The sequence below is a fragment of the Hippopotamus amphibius genome, chromosome 3 (assembly GCF_030028045.1).
Source record: "Hippopotamus amphibius kiboko isolate mHipAmp2 chromosome 3, mHipAmp2.hap2, whole genome shotgun sequence".
In the NCBI taxonomy this organism is placed as follows: Eukaryota; Metazoa; Chordata; class Mammalia; order Artiodactyla; family Hippopotamidae; genus Hippopotamus; species Hippopotamus amphibius.
In genome coordinates, this window is record NC_080188.1 from 133,814,685 (window position 1) to 133,830,104 (window position 15,420).

At 43.0% G+C, this 15,420-nt stretch overlaps 1 protein-coding gene across 5 annotated transcripts in view; it reads left to right on the top strand.

Moving 5' to 3' along the window:
- The window catches only part of LOC130849270 (carboxyl-terminal PDZ ligand of neuronal nitric oxide synthase protein), a 296,636-nt gene that overhangs the window by 156,295 nt on the left and 124,921 nt on the right, over nt 1-15,420 (top strand). The window contains exons 1-2 of one of the 5 annotated variants that reach the window (XM_057728032.1): nt 4,320-4,425; nt 8,609-8,889. The exons of the other annotated variants lie outside the window; for them this stretch is intronic. The gene's annotated coding sequence lies outside the window, so the exon portion shown is untranslated. Of the gene's footprint in view, nt 1-4,319; nt 4,426-8,608; nt 8,890-15,420 lie in introns of those variants that run through there. 5 annotated transcript variants of the gene reach the window in all.

Consider the following 15,420-nt stretch of genomic DNA (forward strand, 5'->3'; position numbering starts at 1 on the left):
CCTCTGCCGCCTTTCTCCACTGCCCTCTCCTCAGCCTCTGCCCCTTTGTGGGCCCTTGTCGTTGCACATATGTGTAAAGGGGTCACTGGGAGCCTTGTCAAGGCTGAACTCCCAAAGGCTTTCGCTGGTTTATGTTTCAGGCTCTTTGAGCATGGTCAACAGTGCAGAAACGTGCCCCTGGGAAGATCAAAGCTTTGGTGACTGGACTGATGCAGTCACTGCTCTAATTAAAACCCAGCCTGTGTGCGTGGCACTATCATTAAATACAAAGGGGCAGTTACGGAAAGGTGATGGTGGTTAATTCCTGACATTCTGTCTGCTGGTCCACATAGGGCTGGTATACAGGGAGAACGTTCCTGTCAGAGCCACTCCTGACACGAGCATGTTTCTGTGTATACACTGTGCACACACGTACACATGCATATGGTCAGGTCGTTTGCCAGCACTTGTCTCATCTGTTGAATGAGTCTTAGAAATACAGAATCTGAGAGCTGGAAGAGGCATGGAGGTCATTTGGTTCCATCCCTTGGAGGCGAGAAACTGAGGCCAAAAGGATTCTTAGAGTTGGTTAGGAGCAGAGTCTATATTTCATGTCACTTTTCCCAGCCTCAGCTTAGTGTCATGTTGTAAATGACAACTATAACTTAGTTGTTTAGGTTCTCATTCATTCCGAAGATGTTTATTGGTCACCTACTGTGTGTCAAGGTCTTTGATTTCTTTACTGATTTCTTACTCAAAGATCTTTGATTTCCTGATTTCCTACTCATCTGGCTCCTTCCTGTCTTCAGTGCCAAAGGTCAGTTCAGCTCCACGTTCCCTGTGCTAGCTGCTATCCAACTTTCTAGTGCCGACCAGCAGTTTTGTGTACTTACCATATCCTATGAAGTATGTTAACATTTTCCTCAGTTACTAATAAGAAAAATACCATTATGTTGAGCCCTTATAAATGCCTGAATCTATGTTAGATACTTTACAGATGCTATCTCACTTAATCCCCAGGAAAATATTTTTATCTAACTCATCCCTCACAACATGCCATTCATAGATATATATATATATTTTAACAATTTTATTGAGGCATAACATACATACCATAAAACTGACCCACTTTAAGTGTACAGTTCAGTGATTCCAAGTAAATTTATTGAGTGATGCAACCATCACCATAATACCATAATCTAGTATTAGAGCATTTTCATTACCCCAGTAAGATCCCTCATGCCCATTTATAGCTAATCATTTCCACAGCTGAAGGGCTGCAGGCTTGAGCATTGTGTCCAAGGATACCCAGAGAGTAACTAGTGGATCTAACTTTTTACTTCCATCGGACCTTCTTTCGCCATTAAAACAGATTTTCCCCATATACTGCCCTGCTAATCTATGAGGAGGTGGGGCAAGTCTGTTCTGGTCCTCTGACTCCTCTCTGCACCCTTTGCCTTCTAGAAAAGAATACTCCAGATTTTGGGGGGAGTCTGTTGTTTCTCCATTCTCCTTCCTGTTTTCATTGTTTAGAAATACAGTCACTCTAAGTCGAGGGAGGGAGGGAATACGGGGATATGTGTATAAATACAGATGATTGAACTTGGTGTACCTGTGTACCTCAAAAATAAATAAATAAATAAAATGAAAAAAAAAGTTTGGCTGTTTACACACACACACACACACACACACACACACACACACACACACACACACACACACACACACACAAAAGAAATACAGTCACTCTAAACTTAAGCCCACAGCTCACTGGATGGTCCTCTCATTGCAGAAGAGGCTGGCTGGTTTCGGGCCTCCTTTCACCAGCCTGCTCTGAACTTAGGTCCTGCTGCCTTGCTCATCTGTCTGCCCCTCCCCCTTAGACATCAGAACAAACCTCATCCAGCTGAATCGGTACTTACTTGAGAGTAGAAGTGGTGTCATTTTGATCACGGCATGCCCGTCAGAGCCTTGTCTAGCCCCTAGCCCTCATGGAAATGCAGTCTGTGTATATTCTATTGAATTCACTTTGGTATCTGCTGAGAGGGTAGTTATTTAAACCAGTTCATTTCCCACTTAAAGCTGAGGCCAGCTCACCTTTCCTGGAGAGGATTCTTGACTCTTGCTTTGCAGGAGGGACACCTGAATTAATGAAATCTTTTCAAGGGCTTCAGGCTGAAAGCCAAGGTCCTTCAGGTAGGACCAATGTTGAAATTTTAATTGGGCAAATTCTATTTAGACATAAAAGGCCCAGGATTGTGCTGGTAGAGTCTGATGCCTTCTAATGTTAACTTCAAACCAGTAAAGCCCTTGCTACGCCATTTAACTGTAAAATTGGAACCTGGGAAGGCAGTGCAGACTCTGAGATTACAGGTCTAGAGATTTGGATTTTGCTTTCCAGCCCTCTACCAATCAGTACTTACTTTCTGTCCCTGTTTCCCTGTTTTGCACTGGGATTTACATGGGCATTGAGGTGCCCTGGGAAACAGTTCCCTTCTCAGCTGGGTGCCTGGTTTGGTGAAGATGCTGTTCAATCTAGATTTTAAAGCACATATGATTTTGTATTAACTCTGCTATCCCCATCTGAAATTAACACGGGCAACTGATAGTTGATTAACTAGAATGAAAATGAGGTCTAAAGAATTAAAGCATAATCAAGTCCTTTATTACTAAAAGAATGCTCAACTCAAATGGACACAGGCCACCTGTTCTAACGCTGCACCAGCTATCACACTTAAAAGGAGATTTTCCAGGGAAAGTTTTAGCTTTGTATTTAAAAAATTTAAGTGCACTCTTTAAGCAAAAACTGTTATGTTGCTGTCATTTTTGGTCTTACATCAAAATATGAATCCTTTTCAGTCTCCTTGTCTCGTCTCTGAGGGCAGAAATAAAATGAGCATGAGGCACTCGGCTCACGGCAGGCACGCGGCCAGGCTCCGTGCAGCGCTGCTGTCTGAGCTGGTGCTCCTGCCCCGGTTAGTGGGAGCCAGGCCTGAGAGAATCATCATGTTTCATATGCAGACATTTCTTTGACTTGCTGTTGCTTTTAACGAAGGCGTCATTTCCAATATGCTTCAGTGCAGTAACCCTGTAGTCCTGCCTAATTGTGTTTTGAGTAATGCAGGGGCTGGAGTGAGGAGAACACAGGATGGGAGGCCGGGTGGGGGCAGGAGGAGGGAGAATCCATGTGAGAGTTAGGGAAAGGGGCCTCTTCCCTGGAGTGGATGCAGCCGCATGCTTGGCAAGGGGAGCATGGATGGGTCTCAGCCCTCACTCACCTCTTCAGTTGAGTGCCCTTGTACAGGTCACAGCCTGTGCTACGCTACCCATGGCCCTGGTTAGGGGTGGCATCCATGGGTAAGGGTAAGAGATTTGAAGGACTTAAAGAAGAAGCTCTGAGGCGACCTCCATTTAGCTTACTTGTTGGTCTTCATTCCTTTTGCAAAACACATTAACGGCTACTGCTGCTACATGCTCATGTTCCTATTGTCTTATATGCCACCATGACTCTTCTCCCCCTGTTTAGGTTGACTACATGCTAAGAGCCGGTTGTGTAAGTTTCCATACCTGTTTGTGTCAGCTACATTTATTATTGTAATTGAGTAATGTAATCATTACATAAGTGAAATATGAATGGGAAAAAGTAGCTAATATTCAGGGAGCACTAACTGAATTAGGTGCTCTTCTCAGTGTTTAACATCGTCTTCTATGACTGCTGTGTTTATAAAACTAAGTTGAATGTTTTGAACAAAATGTATAAAAGTGAATTGCTACAAAAGAAGTTGCCAGTGACATGTACCCACTACTATATTTAAAGTAGATAACCAACAAGGACCTACTGTGTAGCACAGGGAACTCTGCTCAATACTCTGTAAGAACCTAAATGGGGAAGAATTTGAAAAAGAATAGATACATGTATATGTATAACTGAATCACTTTGCTGTATGCATGAAACTAACACATCATTAATCAACTGTGCTCCAGTATAAAATACAAATTTTTTAAAATGCAGAAAAAAGTTGCCAATGAATTAGGTATGAAGAAAATGACAGTAAAAAAGTTGAAGGGAAACTAAAAACCTTAGATGCAGAAACCTTTGCATTTATTTAGCAAATGTCTTTAAGTTCTTAATCTACTTGGAAGAAAGCAAAACTAGAAATCAGTCAATATATTATTTATGCAAGAATGGGAAATCTATGGACCCATATCTAGAGGATAGGATCTCCATCAAAATATCTGTGAATAAACATACATTTATATGTTAAAATGTTTAAGATATACACATTATTTTCTATGACTCTTTGCTTTTAACACCTGTTTTATTATTAGACCACCTTTTACTGGCCATGATTGTGTTGCTAAGAAGCCTTGTACTGTGAGAAAGTTACTGAAGCCAAATCAGATCTCAGCCCTAGGTGGCCCTGCTGATGTGGGCCAGTGCTGCAGGTGAGCTGATTAGGCTCCTTTAAGGGATGTATCTGTGAAGTAGCCATAGTGTGATCTATAGATCATATTCTCTTATTGCAAGTTCCTTTCTTTTCTCAGTTATTGGGTTGAATTGGATTTTAACATGTCAAATATTTCTGAAACTCAGTGGGCTGCATCTGCTCCAATTTGACTATAATGAAATTTGACATAAAATAACACTGCCCTTTGGTGCCTGTGACCAGAGGGATTTCTTTGCTATTCCAATGGTCAGATCCTCTGAGGATTTGAAGGGTGAACATGTATGTGTATGCATGTATATATACACACATGAACTTATATTCTGTTAAGCAAATATTCAGTGAGCCTACTATATGTCAAGTAGTGTGCTGTGAGCCATAAGGACCCAGGAAAATACCTGAGGTGATTCTTGTTCCCAAGGAACCTGGGGATGTACCTAAAGGAGTCACACATCACTGGCTAAGATAAATGGGCTATTAGAGACCATTGTGCAGGACAAGGCCAGCAGGAGAGGATTCCAGTTGGAAAAACAGCTTAGAATTAGGGTGATATTGCAGAGGAATTATACAACTCAGTGATAAGAACTTATAGAATAATTTACTTTTGAATTGCTTTTATGTTTATCTGATTTAATTTTCAAAATAATTCCAGGAAGTATAAAGCCCGCTACATTGCCAACCAACCCTTAAGGACACAGATATAAAGGGAAGGTGACTTGTTCCAGTGAAGTGGAGCCAGAGCTCTGACCAGGCTTCCTGGTGCCTAGACTGATGCTGTTCCCGCCACCAGGCAGCTTTGCATCTTTCTGGCACATTCACTCACCTACCTACCACCCTAGAGACACTAATTGAAACCCATACCTTCAGGATGAACTGCCTTATTGCCGCTCCTTTTTCGTAAGCCATAACTACTGCCAGCTCTAAATGCAGGGCTGCATAACTTCTGGGAATGGCCCAAGTCTGTTCCTGCTCCACCTTATGACAGGTGGGTGTATGCTGAGGCACGCCTGCTTGTATGGCACGAGGCTTAGGATTCCTGCCCTCCAGGCCTGTGAGCCCTGGCTGGGGCAGCACCCTCATCCACTGCCTTCTGAACTATTCAGGGAAATGATTGGGTTGGCCAAAATGTTCATTCGGACTTTTCCTTAAGCTGTAATGGGAAACCTGAATGAACTTTTTGGCCAACCCAGTACTTAAGGCTTACACATTCTGCCCAAGCCTGGGCAAGCTCCACTGGGCCCTAGAATAGCTCTTTGTCATTTACTAGGGAGGACTGCATTTGCAGAGATGCCATAGGCCACCTAGATGAGGGCCCTACAGCACAACACTCTTTTCAGTTGGAGCCTAAATTATACTCTCCCTGGGAAAGAAGGGTCTAGAAGCCTCCCGCTCTCTTCTGCCAACTCAGAACAATAGAAACCACAAATGTAAGGGTAATGATAAAGCTTTGGGTGTGTTATTCAGTGGCTTTGTGCTTACAGTGGGTTAGTGGAAGATACAGACTGTCGCCAGGGAAGGATACAAGGCGCGTGGTCCTTTCTTCACGGTCCATTCATTTATTCCACAAATATTTGCTGAGCATCTATTAAGTGCTGCGTGGTATACAGGGATTGGAGATTTTGTTTGGAGCAATCGTGGCCCTGCCCTTGCAGAGTTTATAGTCTGATGAAAGGAAACAGACAGGTCAAGGGCTAATTACAGTGGAGTATGATAAATGTAATGGGTTCACAGTGGAGGCAGGGTGGGGCTGCTCAAGGGCTCTCGCCCGAAGGAGTGAGTAGAGGCTGAAATTCAGCCCATGCGTCATTCCTTCTCTAAGGCAGCAGTGTCTCCAGAAAGGCCCATAGGGACCAGCAGTGACCTTGATTGGAAGGTCTAGATTTGGCCTTCCACTTGGCCTAGATTTAGGATGGAAGGGAACCCTGCTTGGAAGGTAACCTCTGAAAGGAGACTTGAAGGATGACTAGGAATTAGCCAGCCGAGGGGAGGAGAGGAAAGGGGGGAAGAGCATCCCAGGCAGCAGCATGATTGCCAGCACTGGTGTAGCGGTCAGCATGTGCCAGATGCTGCTCTGAGTGCTTTACGGTTAATTCTTTTAAGAGAAGACTATGTGCGGAAGGCACAGAAGTGCAAGAAAACACAGCATTTGGGGGAATCTGAAGGGTGTTTATTGTGGGTTCAGAGGAGAGGGAGCTCTGTGAAGGCTGGGGTGATAATTATGGCTAATTACACTCGCATCGCGCTTGCTAGGTGCTCGGCGACCTGAGCACTCAGTGCATAGTGACTGGTATAATCCTCACAACAGCTGTATGAGTGGGTGCTATTATTACCCTCATTTTGCAGTTGCAAATAAGGCAGAGAAAGACTGACGAATGTGTCCAAGCCTACACTGCAGAGTGAGAAAGACAGGATTTGCACTCAGGCTCCACGTTCTTAATCCCCACACTGCATCTCTGGGAAGAACCCAGGATGGAGACAAGTCTCCAAGGATTGACTGGGCAGAGAAGGAAAGGGAAGCCCATCGAGATAAGGTGACAGATGTCAACCTCGACACAGAGGTGTGTACTGGCTGCACCTCTGTGAACGAGAGACTAGCTACATGGTGCCTTTTCTAGTCTTTTCCAACAACTCTGGAAAAATGAAAATCCTCCCTCATAAATTATCTCATTTATTAACACAATCCCATGAAAGTTGAATTTGTATCCCTGCTATAGCAGTGAAAGAAAACAAAAATGAGGCATAGGGGAAGGAAATAACTTTTCCTCATAAAAAATAGATCCCCACTCTGGAAGCTCATTTGTTCTTTTGTTCATTCATTCATTCATTCATTCAACATCTATTTATTGAACATCTATTATATGCCAACCCCTCTGCTGCGTGTGAGAGATACAGTCCTGAACAAGGCACATTTCTTGACCTCAAGCAGATAGGGATTTAAAAACAGTTAAAACAGGTCAGTGTGGGGATTTTAAAACATGCCTGAAAATTCTTTGACACTCAAGCCATTGAGAGATGAGATCTATGACTACTTCCCTTGTGTCTGGGCTGAGCTTAGGGACTCACTCGTAGCTCATAGAATGTGGCAGAAGTATGTGACTTCTTGTGGAATTTCTGAGGCTAGGTCCCAAAAAGAGCTAGACCACTATCCCTCACTCTGAGGGAAGCCAGCTGCCAGGTAAGAAGTCCAGGTAGCCTCATACAGCCACGGTGGTGAGGCCACGTGCGGGTGCTCTGGTCACAGCTCCCAGCCACAGCCAGCATCAGCTGCCCGCTTTGTGAGTGAGCCATCTTGGACGCCCAGCCTCATTTGACCTTCAGATGACTGCACCTCTAGCCAGCCTCTTACTGTAACTGCACGAGAACCCCAAGTGAGAACTGCCCAGCCTCACCCACATTTCTGACCCATAAAAGTGTGAGCGAAATAAAAAGGTGGTTATGTTATAGATGTTGTAATTTATTATATAGAAATAGCCACTGGGATAGTCAGCCTCCAAGAACGGAGGGGAGCAGCACCTCCGGGCACCCAGGGGAGATCAGGCTCAAATCCCGAGAGGAGAAATTGCTTAAATCTTCTGGTTCAGCACTGAACATAACATCCAGCTCTCTTTCAGCTTTTATTGCTCACAGGTCGCTGTGAAGGAGGGGACAGGCAAAAGTAGAAGAGAAAAGTGAAATGAACAGTGTAATGAAGAAGACCTGGTTTTACATGCTGCTTTGCGTTTGAGCTGACAACTCCCCCCCCCCCCCCCCACCGTCCCCGCCCCACACGCGCACACACGCATGCAACACAGCAGGCAGTGCAGGAGCCTGATTCACTAGAAGTTACAGTCTTCACTAATGGTGCCTACTGCTCTCAGTCTTTAGGCTGGTAATGAATAGCGCTCTCTGCTTTAGGTCTGATATCCTGATTAAACTGTTTGCAAAAGTCTCTGCAGTGGCTTTACCTCAGGCTTGTCTGTTGAGTTGTCCTGGTGGCAGACAGGGGACTGAGGTGAGGAGTGAGGGCTGCAGCTGAAAGAGAGAGGGATGCTTCTCACGGTTCCATCAAACTTTGGGTTAGTTGGAAGCACACGAGGCAGGTGATGTTGAGCAGCAACAGGTAGGGGCCTGAGAAGACTTCCTGCCAGAGGCCAAGGTATCCACTTCTGCGTGTGTCTCACCCTTGCTTTCCCCTTTTCCTGTAGGTGTGCATGTAGGACGTCTTCCTTTCTCTTCACAGAAGAAAAACACAGAGGAAAGATGACAGTGGTTAATAGTGTGTCCCAACTATTGACCGTATCCTATTGGGAAAAGAACAAGCAGTGCAAAGCCTCCTTTCAGTTGTTAGAAGAGCAAGAGCTCTTCCTCGACCGGCGTCGACCTTGCTCTTCATCTTAACCATCAATATGGCAGAAGTCGTGATGCTTTCACCAGGAATATTTGTGGGCAGCTCTTGGGATTCCTTTTGAGAGGCAGGTTTTTCCGGGTAAATCTTCTTCCTTAATTAATGTTTATAATTTTTTGTCAGTTCGAAATTAAAGAACTTTACCCCTGGGCTGTCCGAGATGTTAGCTGTCTGTCTATTCTTCCAGGGACCCTTAGGAGCAATTTTCAACCTCATTTAACCACAAAACACCTGTTGTAAGAATTAGTGAAGGATATTCTTCCCCCCAAAGGGGGCATGAGTGGCAGAAACTTGATTAGGATTCAGGGTTTGTGTTGTTTGGGCCTGCAGTGAGCCTGTTGTTTCACTGAGGTAAGTCCCAGGGTCCCATTATGAGGTGACTTTCCTCCTATCAGAGATCTGTCAGTATTTTCAAAGACATTTTATCATTGGCACCATCTCACTTTTGAATCGGAAACTGCATCTGCTAGGGTTTTCAGGTGCTCTGCTCTGAAAGTCATGTTTGCACCTGAGTTTGTGTTTATATCATCGACGTCCAGTGAGTTGGCGTGGAAGGGAGGATAGAAGGACCCAGCTCAGTGTGGTGGGTTCTGTTCTGGGAACACTTCAACTCTGCTGGCAGGTGCTGGAAGCCTATCTCATCTTCCCACCTCTGATTGGAGTCCCTGCTAAGGTCAGCAGTTGATACCCATCCTTTATTTAATGAGAAATATTCTCAGGGACAGTTCCCTAAAACTTTTGTCACCATCTTGTTGAACTCCTTGAGTATGGGAAAACCTAAGGACATTTTCATGACTGCTCCAAGTTGTGTGTGGTTTTGATTAAATAGTCATAGGGTTGTATTGCTTTACAACTGGAGAACTTAGAGGTAATTTAAGTGAGCCCTTGCACTTTACAGTGCAATGAGAAATTTGGGACTTGGAGAGTTTAGGTGCCTTGCATGAGGTTACACAACTAGTTAGTGACGGAGCTAGGAGAAGAATCTAGATTTCCTGGCTCTTAAATCAGTATTTCTATTGCACTATATTGTGTTTTCTAAAAACAGTACCTGCAAATAGATTTAAAGCATGGTTTCCACAAAATTCTTTTTAGTGGCTAATCTGTGCATTGTGGATGTTTACCAGTGCTATCTGGCTTCTACCCACTAGATGCCAATAACAAGCGTTTCCCCACTTAGTTGTGACAAACATAAATGTTTCTGGACATTGCCAAATATTCTGTGGGGGGGACGGGGCAGAATTGTACCCTGTTGAGAACTACTGATTAAAGGTAGTGTCTCTTTAAATAAGAAACATTTATGTTAACTCCTTGCAGGAGTGTGTGAGTATAAAATGGATTTAAGTAGCAGTCAGGGGTATGAGAAGACATCCTGCTTCCTGATCAGCTGTGACCAGAGAGAGTCATGGAGGCTAATAAGACCATATTGCCTGTCCCTTCATTTAAATTTTTAGATTGTAAAGCTGCCATAGCAGGGGAGGAAAAACTGATAGGGTGAGGGAAAGGCCTAAGGAAATCAATAAGGTATTTTGTCTTTAAGGGAAGTAGTTGCTGTAGACTTTCTTGTCTAAAGGACTTGTATCCAGAATATACAAAGGACTCTCAAAATTCAATGATAAGAAAACATACAATCGACTTTGAAAAGTGTGCAAAAGATTTGAACAGACACTTCACCAAAGAAGATATGTGGATGACAAGCACATGAACGTGTATTCAGCGTTGTTAGTCATTAGGAAAATGCAAACTAAAACTGTAATGAGAGAGCACTACATAACTGTAAGAATGACTAAAGTTGAAAAGATTGACCATATCAAGTGTTGATAAGGTTGTAGGGGAACTGTAACTCTTGACATACTGCTGGTGGGAATGTAAAATGGTACAGCTACTTTGGAAAACAGGTTGGCAGTTTCTTAAAAATGTTAAACATACACCTACCATATAATCCAGCCATTCCATTTGTAGGTATTTATCCAAGAGAAATGAAAGCATGTGTCCATGCACAGACTTGTGCACGGATGCTCATGGTAGCTTTAAATGTAATAACCCAAACGGGAAACAACCCAGACGTCTGTCAGCAATTCCGTTTTAGACATTGCTTTGTGAATGAGACATTTTCAAATCCTGCCAACTAATCAGGTTTGGTACAGAAACAGGTCAGACTGAGAGCATTTATTTAGGCCCACATACTGGCTTGCTTTTTGGGTATTTCAGAATATCAGTAGAATAAATGAGTGACTCTTCTCTTCTTTTTTGGCAGTGGAATTGGTAATCCTTTTCTCTAAGAGTTGCAGGTAGGCTATTTTAATGATAGTTGATAATGGATTTCTTAAATTGCAAGGTTTGAAAGATCACACCTAGCTCTCACCACTAGCTCTGTTAAAACATTTTATTTAAACCAACATTAAAACATTTTGGGCGTAAAGGTGTCTTAGTCACTATGACCTTCCTTCAAGATGGTAGTCTAGATGTCCTTATGGCTAGAGTTCTTCCAAAAGAGTTAAGAGTTGGGAGCCAGGAAAAGACATTGTTTCAAGGGAGGATGGAGTAATCAACTCCTGCCCCAGAAATAGCCAAGATTTCTGTGATGTGTGTTGGTGAGTTGAGACCTCCTTTAGAATCCTTTTTTTTTTTTTTTTTTTTGAGCTTCTAATAGGTGATGGGCATTGAGATCCATGCAGGAAATGACATGGTCCAGTCCTATCTTTCAAGATCTTACAGTTATTACAAATAAATGCACACGATCAGTACAGAATGTTCATGCTGTGGTGGAGATCATAATTGAATGCTACTAGCAGAGCACACAGGCTAGATCCTTAATAAAGAATAAGGCAGCTGATTGATATTTGTGTTGTTTTAGCCTGTTCTCAAGCTCTATAAACTTAAAGTACATCCTTTAACTAAAAAAAAAAAAAAAAGAGTAAGGCAGGAGTTGGTTAGGAAATGGCTTCAATATTCTTCCTAGATGCTTTAGCTTGGTGCTGTGTGTTATGGCATAAGTGCTTGAAATTACTAGGAAAAGAAAATTCTTGTTGTCAAAGAGAGTTTAGTCTAGGTGAAGAGATGAAATTAGTATGCATAGGATTAAGATGGTGGTTTAATGTGATAGAAATAATACAGCAATATTCTGGCCTGGGATCTGTGCTACTTGACTCCTGACCCTGGACAAGTCATTTATTGGGTCTCTTGGCCTCGGCCTTTTCAACTCTAAAAGGAGAAGCCTGGATAACAGAGCATGATATGTCAGGTCCGTTTTAGCTCTCCCTTTCTGTGCTGTGAGTGTGTCATGAGGAGATCTGAGCAGAATGAGCATGGCCAGTTTGTCCTCATTGGAGAGATCTGCCTCAATGAAGCACAAAGGCTGTTGAGAAGAAATGCTGTCCATTATTAGGTTGGGCAAAGCATGGCAGTCAGGGATTTTTAAAGCTCTGAAGTCATTTTGTGGGAATCATATTTAAAGCTAAAACAAAGTATGAATCTTATTTGCTGCGACCAAGGACATTAACCCCCTTGGCCGCTGTCCTTCAGTGACCCCTTTTTGAGTGTGTGGTGTTGGTTTGGTGCTGGGTTCCTGATGATTATCAAGAAAGACCTAAACGCAAGAGCTAGAACATCTAGCATGCTTTATATCATCTCAGCTCCTTTCTTCCTGGCATATGGGATTAGCCAGTGCCACCAATCCCATGATTGGAAAGGCATTTGCTTTCCTTGCCTCTCTCTTTCCCTCCTGTCTGATACCTCAAAGAGATGCTCCTGATCTGAGTATCCCAAACAGTGCACAGCAGTGTTATTTGACAGGAAAGCATTAATTAGGAACTTGTGCAGAACCAGAGGAACCGAATTGCATTTTCTTTTCTCCATCTGATTGTGCCTGAATACCTCTTTTGTTTGGCTTCTGATGTGCCCAGGCCTGAGTCACCTTTCCTGAAACAGATGCAGCAGACTACAGGTCCTACCTAGCAGCTTTGTGAGTGCTTACTTTGTAAGATGGATTTCAAACTTTTTGTTGTCTTTATAAAGGGTGTGAAAGATGTGAAGACTTTCTAGATTGGGGTAGCAGCAGTATATAATTTCCGTTCTTGTTTCTATGTCCAGACTCCAGATCTGTCCCAACTTCCATTCTCTACCCTAATTAGATGTTTCAGGTTTGACAGTGTACCTGCCAGATTCTTTTCTTGTTTTCCCCAAATAGTTTCTACTTTCTATCTATTGGGTTGGCCAAAAATCGTAACATTTTATGGAAAAACTCGAACTTTTTGGCCAACCCAGTACTCTAGAGAGCTCCTGCTATAACTTCAGCATCTTATTCTCAATTGGAAATTAACTTTCCAAGACTACTTTGGGAAAAAGTTGAGTCTAGTTGTCATACTTGATGCTGCATATCGTCTGAGGGCCTAGATGAGAAGACAAGCAGAAGGCTGTGGAAATGTATTCTATCTTATAATCTGTAACTTTAATGTCATGTTAATTGGTTGGGTACCAACCGTTTTCTGAACAGAAAGCTGGATAACACAAAAGCATTTATAACAGTCCCGCCTGGAGTGATTAAAGGTAAAAGCTTTTTGCTAACGTGGTATGGCGTGTTGGGTAACCAGCATCATGGTTCTTGACACAGATAGCATAATTCCTCCATAAGGCTTTGTGGCATATGAAGTAGACTGGCAGTAACTATTCCCATGAAATAAAAGAGATAATTGAGACTCAAGCAGTTAAGTGCCCAAGGTCGTGCATATAATAAGTGATGAGACTGACCTTCAAATTCTGATCTTCAGACTTGATGCCAAGTCCAGTATGTCTTCTGTTACCTATATGTGTTTCTATGTGTTTGTTATTTATGGAACTATTCTATTTTTCCCATAAGTTGCTCTTATGTTAAAAAATTAACACTTTATTGGTAGTAGATATTATGAGATAATAGCAAAAATCAGAGGGACTTCTAATATGCTCCTCTTCTACCTGAAAAAAAGTTTTCAGCAGGAAAGAAGGGACGGGGACAGCTTACATCAGTTTCCTTATAGTCCTTCAGCTTCAGGGGTTATGGCCTGGACATTGCTGGTGATACTCACACTTGAGTGTTTTCTCCAGAGATCCTAGGTGACAAGGCCCAGCAGATGGGTAGAGGTCATTCTTAAGTGCTGCTTTACTTACTCCAGCTCTACCAGGGCCAGTAACAACAAACATAAACACTAATGCCCCTAATTCATTTCTTTTGGAGATTGGAAGTTTTGTTATATATATCATAGAAGTCTTTAGGGCACCTACCTCAATATGTTTTTCTCATCTTGACTTAAATCCAACTCTTCTTGTTTCCTTCTCCATCAACAAACCCCCCCCCCCGCCCCCCTTGGCTTTCTGTCAAGGGGTGATGGACAATAGATGGTAGCAACAGTTTCTATGGTAATAGCATCTGAGTCATCTCCTTGGAAACCTGCATAAAGACCTTCCATCTTCAGACCAGCTCAGCACAACTTGGAAGGCCTTTGTTCCCTTGAATGTATCAGCATGGGGGAGCAAGCTCTCCCGGGCCTTGGCCACTGCAGTTTCCTTTGGCTCCCAATGCCCATGACACTTTGGGTGTAGAGTTGGATTTAGGCAAAGGTGGGGGTTGGTGGGACCTGGAGTGCTTTTCTCAGCCGAACCCATGGCCAGAGTGCATTGTCTGCAGCCTAGCACCAGATACCCAGCAGATTTAGCCAATAGGCCTCTTGCTTTTTAAAAGGCCAGATGACTCAACCAAGGCTCCCACGGTGACCAGCAATGGATCAGAATAAAGCAGTACTGCATCTGAACACAGATGAGCTGGATATTTTAGCATGATCATGAAAGAGTACTGAAATAGGGCACCGTGGGATAGCTTGTAACAGTCCCTTTCCTTGTGATGTCCTTCAAATGCAGCAGTTGTGTTACTTAAATGAAAGCAGAATGGTTTCCAGCAGCTAAGAGGATTAATTCTCTTGTCATCATCCACACCAAGTAACAATCACAAATGTTTCCATTGTGCTTCATATTTTATAGATCATTTTCACATTCAGGAGCTCAATTAATCATTTATTCAGTTCAACACATGTTAATTGAAACCTACTATGTGCTACATATTGTGCTGGAGTTTGGGGCACAATAGTGAGAAAAAATAGACGTGGTCCCTGCCCTAATGAAGTTGACAGAAAAGAGAATCAAGGGCTAATCAGATAACTACACATGAGTGTGAACATTCAGCTAAGATCTGCTAAAGGAGAGGGTCCATGGTATGATTAATGTGCATGATGTGGGGATTTGATCCACTGGAGGCACGTCCTTGAAAAAGTGATGCTTGTACTGACACCCGATCTACAGGGGCTTTTGCATTGAGAAAGTGAAGACTTGGAGGGCAACTTTACTTACTACCTTGTACTTATGAGTTAGCTCTTCTTATCTCCTTGTCTTGTTCCTTTGGCTGGAACATGATTCCTCATGTCTTGGTATCCCCCATAGCTGTGCTATTCAATTCAGTACCCATTGGACACATGTGAGAATTTAAGTTTAAAATAAAATACAGTTCCGCAGTTGCACTAGCCACATTTCAAGGGCTTAGTCGTCACATGTGACCAGCATCTAGTGTATTAGCACAGATAAAGAACA